This window comes from Phalaenopsis equestris, unplaced genomic scaffold (genome assembly GCF_001263595.1).
Source record: "Phalaenopsis equestris unplaced genomic scaffold, ASM126359v1 Scaffold000002, whole genome shotgun sequence".
NCBI classification, from domain to species: domain Eukaryota; kingdom Viridiplantae; phylum Streptophyta; class Magnoliopsida; order Asparagales; family Orchidaceae; genus Phalaenopsis; species Phalaenopsis equestris.
In genome coordinates this window covers 71,038,358-71,043,473 of record NW_018164444.1, presented here as the reverse complement: position 1 = coordinate 71,043,473, position 5,116 = coordinate 71,038,358, and positions in this window count along the sequence as shown.

The following is a 5,116-nucleotide window of genomic DNA, read 5'->3' as shown; positions in this document are numbered from 1 at the left end:
GGAAAGAGAGGAAGAGAGAGAGAGAGGAGGAGGAGGAGAGAGAAGAAAATAGAGATTTTCTTGTAAACGTCGAGACGCTCGACTGTGTAATTCCTTAAAGAAATAAATCCTCTGCAGCTTTTCGTGGACGTCAGCAATTTGCCGAACCACGTAAATCTGTGTGTCGCTCTGGTATTTTTTTTTCTGTGTGCAATTTTTGTCGTTCCAATTTTTTTGTTTTATTGTCGTCGTTTTTCACAACAAAGCCAATCATAAAACTAAACATTCCCTTCATTGCAGCCCCTTACACAATTGACTGCACACTTGGAAATATGTTCTTAGAAAGAAATATTTCATAAGATGTAAAATTTTTCACTGCATCCTCTAGTGCGAAGTCTAATTTCCATCACCTAAAAGAAAATTCACTTCAAAATTTAATTTGTCTATTTCATGATGGAAATTCACATCAAAATCTAATTTCCGTTGCTGCAATTCTCATTTTAGTGATGCAAAACTTTATTGCTCGCCTTCCCTTTCTCCTTTCCACAATATAATTAACTACTTCTAAATGCCCTGACCAAGATATATCACCATTTTCCCTAAACATTGTTCTTCCATTGATGGGAGTATTTTTTCCATTTATAAAACCAACCCTTCCAGTTAGACACACAATATTTCTGATATATTTTTTATCTCAAAGTATTCACTTATATTTTATACACAAACCATACAAATCATATCATACAACCTTCTTGAATGTATAAAGTGATCACTAAAATTCTTACAAACTTTGAAATATATAACTGATTGCTTTTCTTTTGACACCAATACCTTCATATAGTGTACTACAATTCCTTTAAATTGTTAATGGTGAATGAGGAGAACGATGTTGCAATCATCTATAATATCACCATGTCCAATGTCCACATACACTCTTAGAGTTTGTATGACAACATTTTAATTAATATACCTAATCATCTAATTAAGATAACTAAGAACAACACGCAAATGTGATTCCATATCAATATGACACCTTAGTGGCCTAGTCATAACTAGAGCAGTAAAGATAAGAGCCTATAGAATAAAAGCTAGTAGTAGAAAATTGAATAGTTAGAAGCCAGCTAGCTGTGCAGTAGGGTACGTACATTGTTGTCTTTCTCTTGCCGGTTTGGACATTCCTCTCCGTCCATGTATATGCGTGTCAAGCACTGCGCTCCGCCCCCCATTTCCACCTCCCGCAGGCTTTTGTTTGGCTTTACGCTCATTAATTTTCACAACTTTACTTGCATGGAAAGTATAAATATTTACTTTCTAAAAGATAAATTATTACATATGATCTCCGGACATTAGGGGTGTCAAAACAGTTCTTTGTTGATGAAGAGCTCGCTCGTTAAGATGTTCGTGTTCGACTCGTTCACTAAGTTAATGAGTCGAATATGAATAATACGAACACAAAATTTTTTTAGTTTGTGTTCAGCTCGTTTTAGCTCGAAATACTACTAATCATTTATATATATATATTTGATGAAAAAAAATAATTGTCTACAAAGCTACAAAGATTTATAATCAATTAAAAGCATTAATTAAGAAAATAAAATAAAAAAATATTATATTAGATTCAAATGATGTTTTAATATAAACAATACTTTTTAAATCTTATCCCAAATTTAACATCTTATGGCTACGTGATCTACGTGATTAAGGTTGTCAAAACAACACTTTCTTCGTGAACGGCTTGTGTTCGGCCGCTCGCTATGCAAACGAGTCGAACACGAACACACTTTTTGAGCTTGAAATAGAAACGAGCCTAACAGGAGTTGAGCCGAGCCCCTACCGGACATAATGTCCTAAACCGCATCGAGCACACAATATGATGCGGTCCACACCATCGTTCGTACGTTTGAATCACCCGAAGTAATATTTTCTTTCTCCCGACGTAATATTTTCTTTTTGGTGAAATTATTAAAGAGAGCATTCTTTTGATTTTAATTATAAATATTATTTTGGATTAAAATCTAAAGGCTCAAATATCATAATTATATTTTTGAGAAATGTTTATGTAGTAGACTGACGTTGACAACTGCGTTTGAATGGTGAAAGGCTTCCTATTTCGATACAGAAATGCTGGAAATCAAAGCTTAACATTGTTTCATGCAACGCCATGTTAGTGTTGTTTAAAACACATCGTATACAAAATGCAAATAAAAAATTATTAGGACTTGATGCATGTTGGCCTCTAATTCTTATTCATCATGCATAAATGTTTTTTTCTTGCAAATGTTATTGAAACTAGAGGAGATTATGGTGAAAGACAGAGTGTTGATTATTATTTTTTTTTAAGGAAATGACAGTGGCTATTATACGAGCCTCCAACCACTTCTAATGTGTCTAATAATTTGAATATCACCTTTCTAAGGCTCACGTATCAGAAGGGATTCGAACACCCGACCTTAGGGGTTTTATACCGAGGATTTCAACCACTAAATCTTCATATTATTAAAAAACAGTATGCAACAAACAATAAAACAAAGAATGAATGGACGTCGATTTTATTATAATTCTGCGATATGAGCGGTTGCGCGAGGACTGAAAAGCGGCGGAGGGCGGCGAGGCCGAGTCACGAGGCGTGAATCGGTTGACCTTGAGTCAACTCGTTGAATAATAATAATAATAATAATAAACAAATTCATTTCTGGGAAGCCGACATGCAGAAGTCTCTGCGGCCCTACGGCTGATTTGATTTCTATCCCTAGTTGAGGAATCCTACCGCCCACAACTGCAGTCCAGGCTGCTTCTTCCTTAGCTCTCTCTCTCTCTCTCTCTCTCTAACTTTATACATGTCTCTCTTTCTATCTCTATCTCTAGCTCTAGATCCAGTGTTTGTACCTAGCTCAATCAATCAACATGTCTTGTCATTCATGGATAAGCAAGCTATCGTGAGTACAATAATCTAAGCTAGTCTATGGTATTGCTTGAAGCATCTTGTATTATTATTTAGTATGTGAAATCAGAAGTTACATTAACTAGTATTATATTATTTGCATGTGTTGCATCATTGATAAAATATTGAGGGAAACAAGCTTCATAATTTATGGGGGTGGATGTAGTTTGGTTTGAATCTATGAAAAATATTCTAAATGCCTGGGATAAGTGTTCATTTGTATATAAATATAAAGTTTAGTATAATTCATGTGTTGTATATAGGGTTATTTGGCTGATTAAATCATAAGTAATTTGTGTTCAGTTCAAGTATGAGTAGAGCTTTCTCATATGTGTTCATACTTGACTTATTTAAATTTTTTTTATATATATATTTGATTTGTACTTGGCTTATTTATATTAATTGAACAAGCTAAAAAATTGAATGAGAAGATAATTTTTTAAATAAAATAAGAAAATTAATTTGAATTTGATTTTTCATCTAAAGCTAGTAAACAAGCTAAAATTTAAATGAGTATTTGATTTTTTATATAAAATTATGAACAAACAATTTTATAAATTTAAATAAATATAAATAAGTTTTCTTATAATCAAATCACAAAAAAATACTAACAAATCAATTCATTGAAATAAGAAGATAAGTAAAACTTATAATAAATTTATATTCATTTTGATTTTGAATTAAAATATGTTATTATTGAATATAAAGTTAAATAAGTTCAGGTTAGTTAAATTTTATTTAATAATATATAATATAAATATAAAACATTTAATAAGGTACTTGTTGAATAACAAATAAATTTATTTATGAACATTAATAAACAATTTGGATAATGTACTGATTCAGTTCATTTAACCTTCAAATTTTTAAGATAAGTTCAAAATTATTTATTTGCTAATTTGAATAAATGTGATCGGATACATAAGGGATACAAAATTATTTCTTAAAAGTGAAACAATTTTTTATGCAAAGCTTTATGTCAGAAATGTGTGATAAATTTAAATATAAAATTTAAGTATTAGATATGTAAATACATTAGATTTGTGTGATATGTATATAAATTTCTCTGAAGCATAGTAACATTTAAATAATTATTATCTATGTCAAAGTGGTATGGTATATATGTATGCATGTGTGTGTGTGTGTGTGTGTGTGTGTGTGTGTGTGTGTGTGTGTGCATACATACATACATTTTAAATACAGGAGAAAGTGTCAAAGATAGAGAGCACAAAACCTTGGTGCCATCCAATTAGAGCAACAACACCATCATCTTGTGCATCAACATTGCCATCTAGAGCTCTACAGTGTTATCTACGCCAAAATGAATGATCCAAAGATAAAGAGTGGCCCAATGCCTCCACACTAACATTTGAGCATCACAATGCCAAGTCGGCAGTTAGGTTCCATAACTGCAGAGCCACGATACAAGGCCCCGATAGAAGCACTTATGTATGATGAAATTCAAATTTTTTGGGGAAAAAATGATTTTTGGGGTTACTAGTACACTCATGTGAGAGATAGAGAAATCACTAGAAGAGTATAGAGTTTGATTGTGTGGAAAGTTAATAGTGTGCAAGTATGGTGTGTGAGAGCTTGATAAATTTGAAGCGCAAGAGAGTGCAAGCAAGTGCAGATAAAAAGATTATAAAGGAGAATTTAGAAGAATCCATTTAAAGAATAATAGAATTCAACAAGGAATATTCTTGATGTCACTTTTCATTTTATCTTTATGCTTCTAATTACAATTTAATGCACTTTCATATGTGATTCACAAGCGTGATGTGTAATTATGTATTTTTTTGGATTAGTATATGTGTTAAGCTTTTTTTTATTCATGTTTAGCTTATGGTTAAGAGATTCAAATTTTGATGTGTAAACCTTTTATAATTTTCTTACTCTTAAATTGGCCAATTATTTATTATAATCATTTGTGATCCATTGATTTAAAAAAAAACATAGTGGAACAATTAGGTTAACTCACATAACTTTGGTGGAATATGAATATAATTACTAGCGGAGTGCAATCAATTGAGAAAATAAAAATTAACGAATGAGTTTGCATGATTTTGAGCACTAAACTGTAATATGAATCTTTAATATTTCTTAGGATTTCAGAAGAGAATAAGAAATAATGTTTTTCTTCATTGTCAACTATATCATGATGCAATTAGATGACTTTTCATATCGTAGCACATC